The sequence below is a fragment of the Balaenoptera borealis genome, assembly GCF_965194805.1.
Source record: "Balaenoptera borealis genome assembly, chromosome: 5".
Classification (NCBI taxonomy): domain Eukaryota; kingdom Metazoa; phylum Chordata; class Mammalia; order Artiodactyla; family Balaenopteridae; genus Balaenoptera; species Balaenoptera borealis.
In genome coordinates this window covers 87,146,448-87,168,284 of record NC_138862.1, presented here as the reverse complement: position 1 = coordinate 87,168,284, position 21,837 = coordinate 87,146,448, and the positions used below count along the sequence as shown (strand labels likewise).

The following is a 21,837-nucleotide window of genomic DNA, read 5'->3' as shown; positions in this document are numbered from 1 at the left end:
AGCACATCTACCAACACCACTGCTGTGGGAGCCAAAGAAACAATGAAAGGAGAAAACAGAAAACGAGGGAGGAGTTTCTCCCCAGAGACTTGGAATAAAAGCTTGAGAGTTTCTCCATTTAGGACATAAGCCTGGACAGACCTTTTAAATAGAAAGTAATCACCTTACCAATTAAAAGGACAATTTGCAGATCTTTTATTTTTCTTATAGATGGAGGAAATCAACCTTCTGAAGGGGAAATTCATTACAGAGAATTATTTGCAGAGGTGCTTATTACACTTGGCATTTTTCAAGAACTATTTTTTTCTTTTTTAAAGACATTCACAGTTGTGTTCTCCCCCCCACCAACTGTGATGTTATGGAAAAACAAAATAGCCACAGGGTGTAATTTTTTAGTTTCGGGCCAGGCTTGAGGAAACATAACATATGGTAATCAAATTCTGTCCTAAAGGTATATTGCTGGGTGAAAAAAGAAATGTAAGCACAACAAATATGTTGATGCATTTTAAACCACGTTTTAAGTCATATGCATATGACCAGATATTTAGTAATTTTTTGATTTTAAGGCTAAGTGTAATTGGGAAAATAGATATTCCAGTTACTTACTAGTTGAACAATAAAATGGCAGTGATGTACATTATAATTTTCACTATAGCCTTGCAGACCCTCCTTAATGCTGCCTTTCCTATCTTTAGAGTGGCTCTTGGTCTATAAGAAAATAACCTGAAGAGTTTTAAAGCTTCTTAGAATATTTTCTATTTTCCAGGTTTTTCAAAGATGAGAATTCTCCGACATAAATATCCATTAAGGTTGCTCAATCTTATGTCATTGTACGATGACATTTTCTCAAGAACACAAGTTCAATGTTAGGTATGCACCTTCTTACATATCTTTTCCAATATTTTATCATAAGAAATCAAACATACAGCAAAGTTAAAAGAATTTTACAGTGAGCATCTGTAAACTTACTACCTAGATTCTACCACTAACATTTTACTATACTTGCTTTTTGCATATCTGTCCATCTATCTGCTGATTTTAAGGCTAAGTCTAATTGGGAAAGTATAGTACATATAGTATATACTATTTTAAAAGTATAGTACATATAGTACATACTATCACATTTTTACAGATTCTTTCCTCCAAGGTTTATTTAATTTAATTTAATTTTAAAACGCAAAAAGCAAAACCATTGGTTTAGTAAGCTTCCAAAATAAGAGCACTAAAAGTTTAGGATTTGTTACCCTACAGCAAATCATTACTTTCATTTGAAAAGCAAATCAGTGAACTGCATTTCTAGTGCTAGTGATAGGTCCTATCACTAAGATTGGGGAAGAGAATTTCTGATCAAAGGGCTGGGATTTTTATAGCTCTCAGTCAAAAGCAAGTGATCAAACTCAATTTTCTGAGATGAATACAGGGTGTGATAGGGAGTTCCAGTTGATATTAATCATCGTCCTTAATTTCATATTCTTTGATCATCAGTGTTTCCTGCAAATAACTTCACTTTACTCTGGGCTATGCAGTATTTACCTCTGGTACATCCAACAAAAGTAGCAAGACTCAGGCAGGGCTAAGATGGCTAATGGCTACTCAGAGGGGTTACATATGCTCTAAGGAATAGTACAGTACTTGGGTGGTTTATTGAGATTAAGTAGGCAGGAAACAAAAATTAAACTTGAAATTTCAGTTATGTCGGCTTCAGCAATGTTCCACATTACTTTGAGGACAATACATACACTCTTCTTAACCCTCCCTCACTTCCAAAACCAAACAAAACCACTTTCAAAGAAAAAAACAAACAAAAAATGATGTCCTACTTAACAGGAAAATTCTGAGTCCAGTTCTTTCCTCTGAAAGGTTCTTGTCTCTACAAAAATCATTTTCTCATCTCCTCTAGACTAGGCTCTTGAAGCTGTAAATGCAGTGGTATATCATGTAATGACTGATATATAAAAATTGTTTCCTCCCTGATGAAGACGACTGAAAAATGATATATATTTCAATCTACTAGCTGTCTTGGCATTATGTGGTATTGGTGCTATTTCCAAGGCAAGGTGACACTGAAAGCACTCCCATTTGGCAGTTTTACCTGTCATCACTCAAAGAGCGGGGCTGGAGTGCTTGTTGGTGTGAGACAGGTAAGGGGCCTGAGAGAACTGCCATTGTTTTGGATCCTCAAATGGTAAATAAACACTACTGTCACATAAAAAGTCTCCTTTCCCCTCCAAAAACTAATAAAAAGGCAAACTATGTATTCTATATTTTTGTAGCTTGAGAAAAATAAGGAATAATCTCTTTAAAACTCAAACTGTTACTTGATGCTCTGCTTCTGATCCTTATTGACATGATTTCTTGTTGTTATATGCGTTGGCCCTACCAGATGGGGGCTAGAAGCGTGTTGCGCCAAAATCAAAAACAGTGCTTATCACCGGTCTCTCCAGTGGCTCCTTTTCCCTCTCACTGGTGCACCTGGTTGGTGCACCTGGCATCGCACACCTGCTAATGACTCCTTTATAACCACTGATCTGGACATGATGATTTCATGTCTTTGTGAGAGAAAACAGCAATCTTTTAACTTTAATAAAAAAGGAAAGAAAAGACTTGCTGCCTCTATAAGCATTCTGTTTGCCAGGTATATTACGCCTCTGTGATGCACAGATGACACTGATGACAGTGCTTGAGAAAAATTTGTCTATGAAATTTTGTTTCTGACAAGAGTCAACCCAAAGTTTGTGCTTCAGCCAGAAAATCTATGCAGAAAGTTAAAGTTGTTTACCATTAAGCTACATCTATGTGACTCATTGACTTGTAACCAGCTTTTTAAAAATTATGGCTAAAATAACTTGAGGATTTTTTTTTTTTTCATATGGATCCACACACAGCCACAACAGCTTAGAATATATCTTTCCTCTTCCTGAGAGTGATATTCCCTGGAGGTATAGCCCGATACTCTTACCTCTGGGCTCTCCCCCGTGGCCTTGATAACCTCAGGAATCCTAACTCAACACTACAGTTCTTGTCATTTCTCCATCAGTCTCCTGATGGCTTCTTTTGTTCATCCCTTTTCTGCAATGGCTTATAAATTCATTGATGACAACATTATAGATAAGACATGGAAATCCCTAGAAGGTAGGCAGGTCTGGGTTCCCATTCATCTTTGTCATGGATAAAGGCTTCTGGGCAATTACTTGTTCAGGGAGCTCTTCTAAGCCATAGGATGTACAGGCACAAGAAAGATCTGGGCCATCGACAGCTCTTTTATCCACTGGACATGTGACAATCAGTTAAAAGATTAAAACAGCAGAGTCCAGGGGACATGTAGCCCTTCACACACAACTTTTTGACAAAGGTCAACTAACACCTTGCTTGATATAGAAAGTATTACTGCTAATGAGGGGAAAAATAAAGTGGCATATAATGAAAGGCAAAGTTTAAATAGTTTTATTTATATAAAGTATTGTCACCAACCACCTGAGATCAAGTATCCTCTGAATCCTTGGCTCAAGTAAAAAGGAGTCTGATGGCTAGAAACTGTATATTTGAGTTACGAGGCAATTTTTTTTTTAACTTGGGAAGATGCAAGGTAGAGTGTGTGACAATGTCAGACGTTCAAATACTTTATGAGTTTGTTTAGACAAAATCGTATTAATTTAGAAAAGGGGTTGCTTCATGTTGATGCATGATCAACCTTTTAGCACTAGGCATGCTAGATTCAGTCAATACAGTTATGTGATAGTAATCACAAAAAGAGTAATAGGTAGTGGATCACTCCTGAAATTTTCAGAAAATATGACATCCATTACTGGAAAAAATAAGCACAAATGCATACAAATACATACGGCATTTTTTGCACTTTGTTGATTTTTACAGGAAATTCCATATGACTTAATCAGCTAATAAGAAAGAAATGGTTTTCAAAAAATAAACAACTATAAAACCTCCCTTATTTGGTGATGAGATAAGGGATAGAGGGAGCTTCTCAAATATGGTCATTTATTTTTCCTTGGCGTAAGTATGGAGTATATTCATTTTATTCTCGTACTACTTTAAACATTTTATATATATTGTACTTCACAATAAAAGTATATTAGTAAAATTTTATTTTTAATACATTCTATAGATTCAAAATATCAATTTTTTTTCCATAAAAGACACTTGGGTGTCATGTCTAAGGTGATAATGGAATAGATTTTGCCATATTTTTGGTGTACTTAACCACTATATTTTGAGCTTCCTGAGGTCAGGGGCTGTGTTATTCACTCATCCTCTAAGTACTTTTGATCATCTACTATGAATGTGCTGAGATCTGGGGCTCTAGAGCCCACAAGGGAGGTGTGGTCCCCTGGTCTCGGAAAGCTCGATGCCTACTGGGGAAAGGAGGGAATTAAGCAAGCAGTTATAAACTTGTGAGGAACCTATGACAGAGGAGTCTGGAGATGTGAAGGAGACCATGGGACTTCACTTTGTGTAAAGATCAGAGGATGCCTGGAAAAGACACTGGGATTTGAATGATGAGGACAAGCCATCCAGGTGGAAGAGAAGGCATGCAGAGGGAAGACCAAAGTTAGGAGGTGGCAGGGTCTTCTAACATCAGAAAGGAGGACGGTGTGGCTGAAGCAAAGTTGGGTTTTGGGAGGGTGATCTCAGATGAGGCTGCAGAGGAAGGTGGGGTCCTGAAAATCACATCTTTATGTTAAAGGCAATGTGGAGCCATGCAGGGTTTTAAGCAGGAGGGTGACATTATCACATCTGTGCTTTAGGAGGCCTACTCTGGCTTAAGTGTGGGAAATGGATTGGAGGAAAGAAGAGTGGAGCAAGGAGAGCAGCTGAGGGCCACTAAAGGGGTCAGTGTGTGTCAGCCATGGAGCCTTTTACAATTGGTGTGTTGTTGGTTGAGAGGTGACCACACACTAATTCTGACATGCTTAATTCATCACTTTGTGTACCATAGATTACTTTTTCAATACTGGCAACTATAAGTGATAAAAGCATCTGTATTTTCTGTAGTCAGGGATTAAATTAGCAGTGAATGGGCCTACAAACAACACATTCTAGGCACTCACTTATTTTGGCAACATGTAAAATTATTTTAGGAAAAGTATGATGAAACAGAAAAACTTTTGAGAGATAGAGATTGATAAATAGAGAGAAAGAGAGAATATATTTTGACTAATATAGAAAAACATTTTGCATTTAATGAAGGATATTTTTGCACTCTGTAAAGTTCTAAAGCAATATCTAAACTTTTCTTGTTGTTTCTTGCTATTTGACAAAAACAAAGGGAGTCTGTTTAAAAAAAATACAATGCAAAATTTTTCAGTACTGCAGAACAACTAAAAGGATTTATTGTGATTTTGGACATCAGCAACAGGAATTCTTTATGCAAACCTAAGAAGTGAACCGCCCAGGGAGTATAAAATATTGAAAAAGAATGTATTTACTCATTGCTTCCATTGCATTTCACTTGTTTTTAACTTGTCAGAGGATAAAACTTTATAATGGGGGAAAGCTGGAGTAAGGTGAGGTAGAGTAAGGTAGATTCAATCACAATATTTATCTTCTTCCTCAAAGTTTCTGTGGGGATTCTCGCAACTTAATGAGACACTGCTTTGTTATTTATATTTAAAAATAATTAGGTTACATGCAAACTACTGAGGATATTCAGCTACATGTAAGCAAACCTCAGAGCTACAGAACAGACTTCTTTCCACAAGACCACAGCATCCCAGTGAATATAGATCTTCTTCCATCAGTTCTAACCTTTGCATTTTTCCTTTTTTTCCTCTTCAGGAATCAAACCCAAATCTTAGATGCTTGTATTATGGAGGTCGTCACAAAATTATACAGAGACAATGAGAAAGACTCCTTGAACAATACAGATCAGAGAAATTTTAGTGATAAAGAGCACGAAGCTTATATCAACTTGAGAGCCCTGTAGGGTCTCTTTGAAGACTTTTCTTGCAATCTCCGATTAATACCTTAAGTGGATACTATATTGATAACACAGTACTGAGAGACAGAGGCTGGCTGCAGCTCAATTAATTTAAATACATCTTTGGAAGTAGATGTAGACTTTAATAAAGAGTCTTTTAAAAACTCTGCACTCTTGCAAAATCGTCCTGGGTAGGCGAGTGTGAGGGTTTTAGAGATGAAGTGAGGCTCCAGTAAAAGGAACAGCTGAATTGCCATGGATATAGGACTGTGCCCCACATGGACAAAGCTTTTTAAGATTATAAAAACAGAAGCTTCTCCTTATAAGAAACACTAAAAAAAAATTTTAAAGTGCAGAAGTGTGCTTATCACATTAATGATGCTCAGTAAACATTTAATGAAATCCTTTTGCTTTATAGCAAAAAGGAAAAGATTAACAACTTCCATTATTCCTAACTCCTCTTATTCTCTCTTGTTGATGTCATCCCCCAATATTTATACACAGACATACACATATATATGTGTATAAATATATATGCTCATATATATGTATATATACACAAATGTATTTTTATGACATAAAAGTGGATGTATTGGGTTGGCCAAAAAGTGCCTTCGGTTTTTAAGTAAAAATAAAAGACACATTTTTCATTTTCACCGAGAACTTTATTGAACAATGTATTCACCGTTTTGTTCCACTACGTTCTACCATTTTTCAGGCAACTTCATATTCCATCTTTCCAAAACTTTTTATCTTTTTGAGCAAAGGACTGTTCCAGGTGCTTTTTACAGTCTTCCAGGGAATTGAAATTTTTTCCATTAAGAGAATTTTGTAAAGACCGAAATAAATGGAAATCTGAAGGTTCAGTGTCTGGTGAATATGGTAGATGAATCAGGACTTCCCAGCCAAGCTGTAACAGTTTTTGCCTGGTCATCAAAAAACATGCAGTCTTGCGTTATCCTGATGGACGATTATGTGTTTTCTGTTGACAAATTCCGTACGCTTTTTGTCAAGTGCTGCTTTCAGTTGGTCTAATTGGGAGCAGTACTTGTTGGAATTAATTGTTTCGTTTTCCGGAAGGAACTCATAATAGAGGACTCCCTTCCAATCCCACCATATACACAACATCACCTTCTTTGGATGAAGACTGGCCTTTGGTGTGGTTGGTGGTGGTTGATTTCACTTGCCCCACGATTTCTTCCATTCCACATTATTGTACAGTATCCACTTTTCATCGCCCGTCACAATTTGTTTTAAAAATGGACCGTTTTCTTTACGTTTAAGTAGAGAATTGCATGTGGAAATATGGTCAAGAAGGTTTTTTTCGCTTACCTTAAGTGGAACCCAAACATCAAAGTGATGAACAGAACCAAGCTGGTGCAAATGATTTTCAATGCTTGATTTGGATATTTTGAGTATGTCGCTTATCTCCCACATGGTATAACATTTCCCAATATTTTAATTATGATTGTTATCAACTTCAACTGGTCTACCCAACTGTGCAGCATTGTCTAGCAAGAAATCTTCGCAAACCACTTTTGACACGTTCGACCAGTCACAGCACCTTCTCCATACGCTGCACAAATCTTTTTTTGTTTCAGTTGTGTTTTTACCTTTCTTGAAATAATAAAGCATAATATGCCAAAAATGTTGGGTTTTTTCTTCCGTCTTCAATATTAAAATGGCTACACAAAAATTCACCAATTTTGAGAAGTCTTTTTTAAATGCACGCTGATATGACAGCTGTCACATACAATCTAACAAAATTGTTTCTAATGAAGTTAAAGACAACTAAGTGCTACTAGAGCCATCTTATGGAGAAAACTGAATGAACCTTTTGGCCAGCCCAATAGTATAAATACTAAACTATGTTTTTTACTCAACAATATATTGTGAATATCTTCATGTTAACACACATTCATATCTATCTTACACATCCAAATCCACCTTACATTAAGAGTTTTTGTTAAGAAAGTTTAAGAAATCCAGAAAATCATCAGAATGAAGCATGCCTTCAACACTTAAGAAGCAATGCTAGTTCATGAGTGTTGTCCACAGAACCCTGGTGGTTTCTGAGATTCTTTCAGGTGATCTGTGAAGTTAAAACTATTTTTCATAATAGTATTAAAATGTTATTTACCTTTTTTTGCTGTGTTGACATTTGCATTAATGGTGCAAAGGCAACAGTGGGTAAAACTGTTAGCACCTTAGTAAGAATCAAGGTGGTGGCACCAAACTGTACTTGTTGGGAACTGAACTGGCCACTTTAAAATAAATGAAATAGCATTTTTACTTGAAAAAAATGACTGACAGACAAACTATGGCTACTTAGGTTTGGAAATCTTACATTTTTCCCCCCCAAATAAATGAAGAGAGTCTTGCAAGGAGAACAACTAATTTTTGTTGCCAAAATTCTAACTTTCAATGAAAGTTAGAATTTTAGTAACTTGTATCTGCCACTGTGAGCTTGATAACTTCCAGATAGTTAAAGATGTTCCTGATGAGCTCAGTGATATTAATGAAGTATTTTTGATATTATATAATGAAGTATGGCAACATTTGGAAGATATGAATAACTCAGTGAATTAACATTTTCCAAGTGACAGATACATGGCATGTTATCAAAACTGTGCATGAATTAAAGATCCATACAAAGTGTAAGGAAAAACAATGGATTTTAATATACAAAGTACACAAAGTTTATTGATATCACTGAAAATGCCACACTGCTACTAAACTTTATGAAATAACATGTCAAGTTTTGATATAGCGTCAAAGACTTCATAATTATTTGAAATGGCTATTAAAATACTCCTTCCTTTCCCAACTGTATAGTTGTATGAAGACAAATTTTTCTTTTTATATTTCAACCCCCCAAATTGCAACAGATTAATTGCAGAAGCAGATAGGAGAATTCAATTTTCCTCTATTAAGCCCTTATATTAATGAAATTTGCAAAAATGTAAAACAATGCCATGCCTCTCACCAAAATTTCTATTTTTAAAAAATAGAGTTAAAAAAATGTTATGGGTGTTAGCAATGAGTGTTTTATTGCTATTTTTCAATGAATTTAATAAGTACATAGTTAAAATTTTTCAGTCTTCTTTTTTAATACAGTAAATGCCAATAGATATAATCCATATAAACAAAAGGTCTTTGGGGTCTTTAATATTTTTTAAGAGTACAGAGGGGGCATTGAGACAAAAGTTTGAAAACCACTGATATAATAGAAAGACTGTAAACTTGTTCTGAGGTGGTAGAACAATTTGCCCTTGGAAAATTAGTTTTTATTTTCCTTCTCTTTAATAATGATAAACAAAGTCAATTTATCCCTTTTAGAATCTGGTGGAAAATTCCATAATAGACCATGTCAAAAATTAAATTAGTCTTACGATAAATTGCATTGTGTGTTACTTAGTATATATCTGAATTATATTTAATGATTATAGCTTTAGAGTTTACAAATACTTATTACACGGGTTATATCCTTTACTTTTTCTAGGTAATTCCATGAAGGTAGGTATTATATTCCTTATTTATATTAATAGATGAGGAAATGGATTCTAAGAAGAAAAAGTGCTTTGTCCATATGGAAAGTGATAGAACAGAATCAAATTTAGGTCTGCTAACCTTATGTTCTGTGCTCTTTTTTCATCTTTGGATGGGAAAAAGTCTTTTTGGTTATCATCGCATAGGCTATGCACTTCAGCTCTTGTACAGTAGAAACAAGGGCTGGGTATGGGCATACCTTTTGGATTTGAGCAAGGATCCTGACTTCTCCCAGCCCATTTCCACTGCCTATATATAAGGATTGTAGGAAATAATATATGCCGAGTTATGTGGAATAGTGCTTAGTATACATTAGGTCCTGTTATTATTTTTCCTACCTAGCATAACAGTGTAACCCTACACAAGGCCAGAGTAGCTTGGGTTTCACCCATATCTTAGGTCAAATATAAAAGGGCTCAGTCAATAAGACAGAAATAGATGAACAACATATAAAAAAGCTTCAGAACAATTGTAGGCCTGAACAGCAAAAACAGAAATGCAGTCTTTTCCAGGCTGGAAGCCAGAGGTCATTCTATATATGCTGTTGACCTACACCTCAACTCTGCATTCAAATTTAGAGGTGACCAGATAGGTCAATACATGTACAAGCTGTATGGCTTTGAGCAAGTTACTTAACTCCTCTATGCCTAAGTTTTCTCATCTGAGAATAATAACAGAACCTATCTCCTTGAGTTGTTGTGGGAAAAAATTTAACTAATACATGTAAAGTGCTTAGAACAGTGCTTGACACATATAATACTCAAATAAATAAAAGCTATTATTAGCTGATATCTTTCCTTCCTTCCGTCTCGTCCTTCCTTCTTCCCTCTCTTCCTTCCTTTTCCTCCTCTCTCCCACCTCATCTTTTCCCTCCCTTCCTTCCTCCCTTCCTCCCTCCCTCCTTCTCTCCCCCCCTCCCTTCCTTCCTCCCTTCCTCCCTCCCTCCTTCTCTCCCCCCCTCCCTTCCTTCCTCCCTTCCTCCCTAACAGTGTGTAGCCACTAAGCAGTCTTTCTAGCAAGATGGTAAGACTCACCAAAGGTGGTTCAGAACCTCAGTCTTGAAGTTAGCAGATTTTTTTGGACTGGGATTTAAAAATAGAACCTGGTGAGAAGCAATTCTTGCTGTGTCAACTTTTAGAAGGCTGTACTGAGAAAATCCAGCAGAGCTTTATTTTAAGAAGACCCTGAATGGCTTAGCTGCAGTTCATGGATACATCAGAACATCCCCTTGACGGTTTGCTTTCCTGTGAACCTAAAACAAAACAACAGGAATAGTTCTGGCCTGACAAAACCTCTCCCTTGCAAAAAGCCAACTAAACCGAACTCAGATGCTTCTGTCAAGTAAGTGGAGCAGAACCCCAGCAGTGAGCCTTCGCTGCTGACCCTTTTGAAGTTCACCTCTTTGTTAAATCTACTTTTAACACAAACTGGATTTTTTACAGTGTGTTTCAGGGATGATGCAAAATATTAAGGATACAGGAAAAAAAAATGACTACAGATGGTGGATTTGGAAAGTAGGTAGAGGAGGACTTTGGTTTGTGTTAACATCTGGGTCCTAGCCTTGTTTTTATCCCTTTTTTTTAGTGGGCTGGTTATCTCAACTCTTTTGAGCTCAGCTTTTCCACTTTCAAAGTAAGGGTTTATACTAGATGATCTTTAATATTGTTGATTCTATGATTTCTTTTGAAACTACTGGGAAGCCAGTTAATTAGTAATTTTATAGTGATTAAGAAGAGGACCATTGTTAATTAAAGAAAGAAGCTAAGCCTAATAAAATATTGAATAACATTAATTCAAATACTGAGGAGGATTTAGGGTCTTCCACAAGCTGCTATGTACACTTCCTTCATATCTGTCAAACTCAATATTTCTTAATATAAGAAAAGACTGCATGCAGCGAACTTAAGTCTCCATTCTGATGCAACAAATAGAAGTAGCTGAAATTGGATGTGAAAATATGTTTCTCAAGAAAGAACATGTCAGTGCTTATCAACTTTAAGTGTATGTGTAAATACCTGTGCAGGAAAACTAGTCAGGCAACAGGTATAGAATTCACTGCAGGGAGTGAAAAGTGGAGACACAAAAGTAGTTAAGAGCCTAATCACAAGTAATGAACTTGAAAGAAGATATCAGCAAAAGGAATGGAATTGCCAGGGTTTGGCAAGTTGGTGTTTATATAGAAATAAACGTAGATGTATGTTCTTTGTGCTATTTTGGAAGATTCTTTACTGAAAAATCAGTAAAATGCCATTTCAAGATAAAACTTTAAAAGACAACTTTACATATTATGTTCCAAAGAATAGAGGATGGACTTGGAGTGGTTTTTCTGGCACTGATCTTCGAATTGACTGAATTCACTGGCATTTCTTGCACAGGCCTCCAAGGAAACCAGTGGTAGGGATAAGTCTGAGGCCACGGAACAGAACTAAGTTGCCCGGCTCTATCCCCTACAGGCAGCCAGCGTCCATGGCCTGCACTTGCCTTGTTTGTCCAACCAGCACCAACTGCAGCTTCTGATACCGAGCAAGCACTCAGTAAATATTAAAAGTTAATTGATTGATAAGGATCGGCATCCCCCATCCCGTCTTAAATGACCGTTGTACCCATGAAACCAACCGAATTAATCCAAACCAACCCACCCTTCCAGTTCTCTGTTATCATTTCCACAATTTTACTGAGTAATTTAAACTTGTAAAAAAGCATTCAAATTTGTTAAATCAAGTAGAACAGTTGTACTAATTCATATGCTAATATTAAAGATGAAATAATTGAATCACACAGAAAGGTTAAGTTACTTGTTCAAAGTCAAGATGAATAAAAAGTAGATAATGTTTGTCCTTAAGAACATAACCCATAACATTTTCCTTTGGGTTCCTAAATTTGACTAAGAGATGCACACCCCTTCCTACCTTCACCTCCCAATTCTTTCCTACTATTTATCGGGTTCCTAATATGCCCCAGTCACTGCACAACACTCAGGAGACACAGAAATGAATTAGGCCAGTACCCTGTCTTCCAGAATCTCATTAGATAAAATGATTTCCCAAAATTTCCCACTCCATTTTATTGTCACGAGATTTTCAATAGTCATTACAGAATTGCTTCTGGTGGTAAAGATCTTTGAAAATGCAACCAAATCAGTTTAAAAACTATAATTAAGCACATATGTTGTGCTTGGCATTACAGCAATGTAAAATTTAAATAAACTTAAATTTCTGTAATATTCAGACCTGTATACTACATGCAACATAAAATATTACAAACATTTTACATTTGAATAGCACATTAGTGTTTACAAACTTCTTTCATTCATCTGTTTAATACTTATTGAACACATAGTTATTTTGTTCTCATGATAACCCTATGAGGTAATGATAACACTGAGTATTTATGATGGGCCAGGCATATTCTAAGCATTTTACATGTATTTATTCACCTAGTTCTCACTATAACTGTATGAGAACTTTATCACTTTCATATACAGATGAGGAAACTGAGGAAAAGAGAGGTTAAGTATTGAGAGCTTTCCCAAGGAAGAGCCAGGGTTTGTTCTATACAAATGTCCAGGTTCCACTCTTAGAGATTTTGATACAATTGGTCTGGGGTGGGCTTGGGCATCAGTATTATTTTAAAAAAGTAATCACTTAAAAACACCCCTCAGGTGATTGCAATGTGCAGCTCAAGGTTGAAAATGACATGAGTGAAGTCAGTGTCCCCATGTAAGCAGTGGTTCACAATCAGAACAACTGTATTTATGACTAATGTAAGAAATGATTAAATTTAGGGCAATCTGTAACAGTCTAGAGACCCCATGAAATCCAAGAGTCTATTCTAAATATTAGGGAATTGGCTGAATTACAGAAGGCAGATTTATTTTATTTTAAAAAAATTTATTTATGTTTATTTTTGGCTGTATTGGGTCTTCGTTGCTGTGTCCGTACTTTCTCTAGTTGGGGCGAGTGGGGGTTACTCTTCGTTGTGGTGCGCGGGCTTCACGGGCTTCTCACTGTGGTGGCTTCTCTTGTTGCAGAGCACAGGTTCTAGGCGTGTGGGTTTCAGTAGTTGTGGCATGCGGGTTCAGTAGTTGTGGCTCGTGGGTTCTAGAGTGCAGCCTCAGTAGTTGTGGCTCATGGGCTTAGTTGCTTTGCAGCATGTGGGCTCTTCCCCGACTAGGGCTCGAACCCATGTCCCCTGCATTGGTAGGCAGATTCTTAACCACTGCACCACCAGGGAAGACCCTAGAGGGCAGATTTATTAATGTCTACAGCAGGGAGGTGAAGCACCGGGAAAAAAGAGCATGCGGCTCCTGTTAGCATAAGTCTTTAGACTTAGCTGCTCCCTGTATTACAGCTGTCCAATAAAGTACAAACTGATATACTGAAATCCTTTTTGACACAAATTTCTAAATCTGGAGCAGTTGGAGGGTTCTCCTATGTGTTGCACCATAGGATATGGTCAAGTGTAACCATCATTGCAGGCCTGGGTCGGGTATGTGAGAAGATCAGAATGTTGGAGCAAAGACACAAGGCCAAGGTGACTGTATCCACTACAGACACATGCTATTGTATAATAGCTGGGTCCTCATAGCAGCTGGCAATTTCTTACCAGCATTGCCACAAAGACTAAGCCCTTTGCCTGGGGCCTAACCAGAGCTGCTTTCTGAGATGTTTAAGACCTCAATATCTTTACTTTCCATCCGTTCATCTCTGGGTCTTCATCTTGTGGTTCTTCCTTCTTGCCTATTTTTTAGGAGAAAACATTGCCTGACAGGATGAGGCTCTTCACCTCTGGTTCAGATGTCATTTCCCTCACATGGATTTTGCTACTTTGCTTCACCAATTATTCTCTCACCTGCATCTTCCATCTCTCACTCTCCCTCAGTTCTTTCCATCTGTGTATAAATGGGCACAGCTCTTCTGCTGCCTAAATCATTTCTAAGATCATACTATCCTCCCTCTTTCTCTCTCTTTCCCTTCTCTCTAAAACACACAGTATTTTTTTTTTAATTCAAGAAAGTAAATCATACAAAGCATGTAACAATGTATATTTACTTTAGTCATTTGCTTGATACCAACAAATCAAATCTAGACTATCCTGTCTCCTCGATATTTAATTGCCATTGTGTTTACTTATGAAACTAGTATACTGGATATTTGGTTTTGCTCTTAAAAAATAGAAGGAGATATGAATAATGTCACCTCCTGAGCCCTACTTATGTGTGAGACTTTGTGAGGAACGTTAGTGAATCCCACCCAGATAGTGCCCTCAGAGAGCAAGTAGTCTAGTGATTAAAATGAAGACAGAGTAGACATATACAAAGCACATATGCTCTGAAGTGATACTTGATATAATCTATTCTGCCCAGCCTCATAGAAGTATCCTGATTATTAGATTGTTAAAGGTTTATACAAGCCATGTACAAAGGCAAAAATGTAGAAGCAAACATTTAATTTCCATAGCTGAAAGGAAAATCTAAAGAAAATTTAGTCTAACCTCTGTTCCCCCAACATTACAGATGGGAGAAAAAAATGAAGCTAAAGATTTAGTTGAGTGACTAAAAATCAACCACTGTGTGTTTATCAAATAATGATTTTATGCCAGAGCTGGAGTAGGTAAACCAGGAGATGCAGTGGAAGTGTAGCAAATGGTCATTTTGTCTCCATAGTTTTGCCTTTTCTAGATGTCATATGGTAGGAATCATACAGTATGTAACCTTTTAAGATTGGCTTCTTTCACTTAGTAATATGCATTTAAAGTTCCTCCATATCTTTTCCTGGCTTGATAGCTCATTTCTTTTTAGCACTGAGTAACATTTCACTGTCTGCATGTACCACCATTTATCCATTCACCTACTGAAGGACATCTTGGTTGCTTCCAGGTTTTAGCAATTATGAAGAAAGCTGCTATAAATATCCATGTGAATGTTTTTGTATGAATGTAAGTTTGCAACTCCTTTGGGTGAATAATACCAAGGAGTGTGGTTGCAGGATCGTATGATAAGAGTATGTTTAGTTTGGTAAATCACCAAACTATCTTCCAAGGTGGCTGTACGGTTTTGCCTTCTCAACAGCACTGTATGAGAGCTGCCTATTGTTCCACATCCTCACCAGCATTTGGTGTTATCAGGGTTTCACAGGTGTGTAGTGGTATCTTGTGATTTTATTTGCATTTCCCTGGTGACGTGTGATGTGGAGCATATTTTCATATGCTTATTTGCCACCTGTGTATCTCTTTGGTGAGATGTCTCTTAAGGTCTTCGGCCCATTTTAAAAAAAAATCAAATTGTTTGTTTTCTTATTATTGAGTTTTAAGAGTTCTTTGCATATTTTGGATAATAGTCTTTTATCAGATGTATCTTTTGTAAATATTTTCTCCCAGTCCTGTGGCTTTTTCTAATTCTCTTGACACTGTCTTTTGCAGAGCAGTTTTTAATTTTAATGAAATCCAGCTGATCAATAATTTCTTATTTTGCTCATTTTTTTCCAGAGTTTTTGATAGATACAAAAATGATAAGGGATCTATCTATATCTATCTATCTATCTATCTATATATATATATATATATATATATATATATATAATTTTATACCTTGTTTTCTTGATTTAATATATTATGAGCTTCCTTCCTGTAAACATGTACACTTCTACAGCATCATTTTCAATGGCTAAGCAATGTTACATAGTTTATCACTAGTGATGGACATTTTAAGTTTTTATTGAATTTTGTTGTCATCGTTTATAAAATAAGGCTTCAAACCATGTCCTTGCAGCTAAAACTATGTGCACACCCTTTGGAGGGGGCTTGATAAATAATGTTAGCTATATTTATTTTTCATTGTGCTCTCAAGCAATGACATGTGAATTTGATTTGAAAACATTGTTTTAATCATTTTAAGTTAAATATTTTAAACATATGTGGAAGTTGACAAATACTTTTATGGGATGATATAATATGTGTTATTTTTATAGTCTAGTCTTTATTTTGTTTGTTGTTTTTGTTGTTGTTTGTTTTTTTTGTTTTTTTGCTTGCGTACTCCTCCTGCCTCCCAATATATTCATATCGCCAAATATAGACACTATCCATCTCATTCATAATTAACAATGCAATATGTATTTTCTCTATTTTAGCCACAGTTATAGTCAAACACACATATTTGTAGTTAAATACATTTAATCATATACACATATACATTAGCTAAGATTGGCATTGTCTTACATTTTACAAATAATATATGACACTTCTCTGTGTCCTGTTTTTTTCTCTCACAATTATGCCTCATTTTAAACAATCACCTAAATTAACCTTCGTAGCTCTAGTTCGTTATTTTTAATGCTTTCATGTTATTCTAGGTATGGATGTACCGTGACTTTTCAACCATTTTTTAAAATGGGCATTCACTTGGTTCCCTTTTCCCCCTCAGTTCTGAACAATGTTGCAACTAGCATCTTTGTGCATGTTTTCTTAGGTTCTGGTTGTTTTAGTTCTATGGGATAGATTCCTAGGAGTAGGAATGCAGAATAAAAAAGTATACACAATTTTAATTTTAAAATTGTTTAAAAATTTTGGTAGATCATAATTATATGATTATACCTTTCCTCCATCCTTGGCAGCAATAGGTATTAACTGCTTTAATTTTTTTTCTTGGTCTGATGGGTATAAAGTGATGTCTTTCATTTCCCTATAAGTTAATTTGAACATCTTTTCATGTTTGTTGACCATTTGGAGTTTTCCCCCTAGAAAGCCCCCCTTGTATCCTTTCCCCAGTTTTATGTTGGGTGGCTGGTCAATTTACTGGCAATTTGTGAGAACTTGGCTATCAACCCTTTGTCAGTTGTGTTGCAAGTATTTTTCCAAACCTATATTTTTCTATCAATATAACCCTTTTTGGGTGCATGTTCTTAATTTTTCTATCAAGAAATGTATTTACTTCAGTTTCAAGTGCAGCTAGAACATTCAGCTGCCCTAGAATTGTAGGGAGGCCACCTAACACATAGTATTTTACAATAAAAGACTGAGATAATGGCAAACATAATAAAACTTCCTTTCAGAACAATTTGATTAGTTAATAATCTTGCTAAATCAGGAAACAATCGCAATCGCAATGCAGAATGTCCCATAAAGATCTAAATTATCTTATATTTTAATAGCATGTTAAATCTGGAGGGGATATTATCTTTAGACAAATCTTCATTCATTTCACAGGCTAGGAAAGTACGATAGATGAGACCAAACAGTTTCTATTTTCAAAAAGAGAAAAGAGTGATATAAATCGAACCCATTCTGGGTTATTAGTGGAGATGTAAACTGACACAATTCAGGTGAGTATTTGGAGCCTGGCCTCAAATATGCTATTGAGACATTTTTTTCTAAATAGAGCCAGAAGTCTTGGCGGCTCTGTAAACAAGTTGATTCAGAAAACTCAGTCTCCAAAGGGAGCTTAGCTCAGTCTATTCGATCATGGGAAACACAGAAAACACCTGGGTCTTAATCCTTTATTAGAACAATCTGTATTATGCCTCATGCTTACGTGTTACTGAATGAGAAGTATATTAGGTTTTAAGAAAGATTGTCTAATTCCTGTGGCCTCAGACTGTGCACTAAAAACAAAACAAAAACAAACAAACAAACAAAAAAACCACCCTAAACTTCCATACATTTTAGTACCAAGTTGCGGGAGAGCCAAAATACTATAATTATTTGATTAAATTTATATTATTGATATTTTAATCTTTCAAATAAAGTGTCCAAACGTATGTAAATCAAAAAGCCATATATATAGGCCTTCGTTATTTTAAAGGTTTAATAAAAATAAAAACTTTAATAAAAATAAAACTTTTCATATCTAAAAGCTCCCGAGGCCTCAGATCTTTTATTGAAGTTCAATTATACGGTACAGCTGTTTCTCAATTTGGAAGATAATTTTATACATTTTAAATAAAAATGTCATAAATTTAACCTAAAAATTTTCCAAGAAGGACAAAAGACAAATAAATAATAATTATATCTTACCTAATGCTCCTTAACAGGCTACTTTGGCTCCCTTTGGTTTCTAAAATGATAATATTAAAAAAGTAGTTAAATTTCTTAAAATCTAGTAGAAATCTGTTCTGTAAATAAGTGAAGAGGGTTTACACAATAATGATTTGAATTTAAAAATGAGGCATGTGAGGTAATGCTCTAGCAAGTGCTACTGACCCCTGCTTTTATCCCAATCAGTATCCCCCTTGACTATTTATACAGAGAATCTTACATTTTTCTTTTCCACAAGAGATCTGACAATTTCAGTTATAAAGAGAGAGTGCTATTTGGAAGCGCCTTTCCAATTTGGAAGTAGTATTATTTGAGTAGTACGAGTTTAGAAAGGTCATCCTGTAAGTTTATTTTTTCTCTTGAACTGCTTAAAAAAACCTTGGCTGGAAAATTAAATCCTGAGAAGCTTATCAGCGAATTTCTGTGGTCCTTAAACTTAGACCATAGAGACCTCTGTTTAGAGACATCTGTTGCTAGGTGTATAGATGGTCAAATTTAGTAAAAGCATTTCAGATGATATTTTCACAGTTTTACATTCATGATAGCCAAGGCAAATTCATTTTAAATTATTGATTAAAAATATTTACTGTATTTACCATTTGGTAAAATCTGGAAATAAGAATGGAGACTCAAATTGCAGATAAAGTTTTTTTGTCAAGCTAAAGGAAACTATTAATATATGTGGTTCACAAAATATTAACATAATGTCCATAACTACTAGGTATATTAATATGAATGAAAATGATATCAGTACTACACTGGGACCCAAATATATACCAAACAAAATGAAATGGAAACTTGGTACTGAGCTATCTTAACCTGTTGTTTTTTGCAGACATTCAGTCTTGCTGCATCAAAACTACCTGGATTTTTGCTAAAAATGACATCCCTGGGCTCCACCCAAGACACTGAAATCAAACCTCTGGAATGGGGAGCTGTGCTTTCAAAAGCACTCCAGGTGGACTTCTTATGCATTCAAGCGTGAATATCATCGACTTTGACAAAGCAGACTATCTAGCTGACTTCATCAGCTGTTTGATCTGAATCACTCTATAAGGATTTGAATAAAAGAAATGCAAAATACAGACTAGAATTATCTAAAACTTAGGTATTTCAGATAAACCAGACTAGTTAAAATTTTGCTTAATATTTCTGTAAATGCAGGATCTAGATTACATTAATTTTATGAAATCTGCCAAAGGCTTAAAAAATGTTTTTAAAATAAAATTTTAGCTCCTGAACATTTTTTCTTATTGTGTTAATATTTAAGCATAAAACGGTAACATTTTTTCATAATATATGTAGAAGGAGAGTGTAATCTTTCTGATTGGAAGAGAAATAATGTGTTAAAAATAGGCATTGAAAATGGTGAAATTATAATGAATTGTAGGAACCCATCATGTGTTATTTAGTTGAGGTTCTCACTAGATTTAGATCTGATCTCTGAAAATGGGGAAAAATATATTGAATTTTATGATCTTTACTGTCCTTTTAAAGCTAAGGAGATCATGTCTTTCCTCTGCTCAAACTCTTCTAGTAGTTTTTTTTTTTGACTCATATTTAGAATAAAATCCGAAGTCCTTATGGTTTAGACTTGCACTGTTCAATACAGTAGTTCATCACATATATCTAAGTACATTTTAATTAGTTAAAGTAAAATAAAATTAAAAATTCATTTTCTCACTTAGAGTAGCCATATTTCTACAGCTCAATAGCCACATGTGGTCAGTGGCTACTGTTTTGGGCAGTATAATATGTGGAGCATTTTCATCATGGCAGCAAGTTCTGTTGGGCAGAGCTAATCTAGAAGTCTCTGCATGATCTGGTCTTTTCTTGCCTTGGTTACTTTACCCTTTACTTCTTTTCACCTGCTCACTCAGCTCTAGCAACAACTGGCCCCTTGCTACTCTCAGACATTGCAAATTGGTCCTGCCTCAGGGCTCTCCCACTTGCTATTCCATCCACCTAAAACACTGTTCCTCCAGATATTCACATCTCACCTCCTTGGAGAGTGCTGATCTAAGTATCATCCACATTATTCTTTATGCTTTTATCCTGCCTTATTTTTCTTTCCAGCACTTGTCACCGCATTAAATAGTTTAGTCTTTCCTTTTTCCGTCTCTCTGTCACTGTAATTTCTATGAGATCAGGGTCTTTGTTTAGTTTACTTCTATATGCCTGGCCATAGGCATATGGAAGTAAACTATATGCCTATTGTTTACTCCAGTGGTTTTCCACATAGGGTGATTTTGCCCCCAGGGGATGTCTGGCGAGGTCTAGAGACAGTTTTGATTGTCAGAACTGGGAGGGTGCTACTGGCATCTAGTGGGTGGATGGTAGGGATGCTGCTGAACATCCTACAGTGCCCAGGGAAGCCCCGCACAACACAGGATTAATTATTGGGCCTAAAATGTTAATAGTACTGATGCTGAGAAATTTGTGTTGACAAATTTCTCAAATATTAATTATCCACTGAAAATATATAACAATTATTCTGTTGGGGCAAAAGTGAATCACAGGTGTGGTTTACCAAATGACTCAGCAACTAATATTTTCTCCTAGTTCACTTATGTTTAAGGCAAATGGAATGAAAATATGTCTAAAACTGATATTCTTCAGCTAACTGCTTTCGCATCTGTACACTTTCTCATCTGCATACAATCTTATACCTTCATCTGTATAAAAATGTTATTTCATTTAAGAACTTCAATAATATCCTCTTTTTTTCATCTTTGCCATATTCCATTGTCCCAAATGTCTTTTCCTGTGTATGTTTTGTGGCATTAACTATTATTAATTTAGTGTGATTCATTGAAGTATTAAATAAATTACTCCTTTTTAACCTTCCTTATGAACTGGGTTAAATAATAACAGAGAATTGGCAAGGAGTAGTGGACAGGGTGCTGGTCAATAGGACACCTGTGTTCAATACAGGATCCTCCACTGGTTAGCTTATGTGGCCTTGAGCAAGATGTGCCATTTAACTAAGATGCAAAAGTGACAGCACCTCACACAGGGCTGGACACAGTAAAAGACTGCATCCATCCACATCTTCCCTCTGTCCAGTCAATACTCTGTGAACTACATGAAACTAACACACCTTGAAAAACTTCCTTGGCGATCTCCACCTAAAACAAGGTTAGTTGTCAATTACAGTGTATTACTGAAATCCAAATTATGGAGATTCTGAAAACTCTCCGGGAAATGAAACATCAAAAGCAAAGTTGGATTAGAAGTTCCTTCATATCTTTTTGTTGCTGAGAGAAAAGCTTTTAAGCATTAATGGTGATTTAGCTATTCAGAGCAGGTGGCTTCATTATCTT

General features: G+C 35.8%; 1 protein-coding gene across 4 annotated transcripts in view; it reads right to left on the bottom strand.

Annotated features, from left to right (window-relative positions):
• The window catches only part of PEX5L (peroxisomal biogenesis factor 5 like), a 243,044-nt gene that overhangs the window by 188,854 nt on the left and 32,353 nt on the right, over positions 1-21,837 (bottom strand). The window contains exons 1-2 of one of the 4 annotated variants that reach the window (XM_082394023.1): positions 19,334-20,510; positions 10,519-10,807 (exon numbers count right to left, since the gene is read on the bottom strand). The exons of the other annotated variants lie outside the window; for them this stretch is intronic. The gene's annotated coding sequence lies outside the window, so the exon portion shown is untranslated. Of the gene's footprint in view, positions 1-10,518; positions 10,808-19,333; positions 20,511-21,837 lie in introns of those variants that run through there. 4 annotated transcript variants of the gene reach the window in all.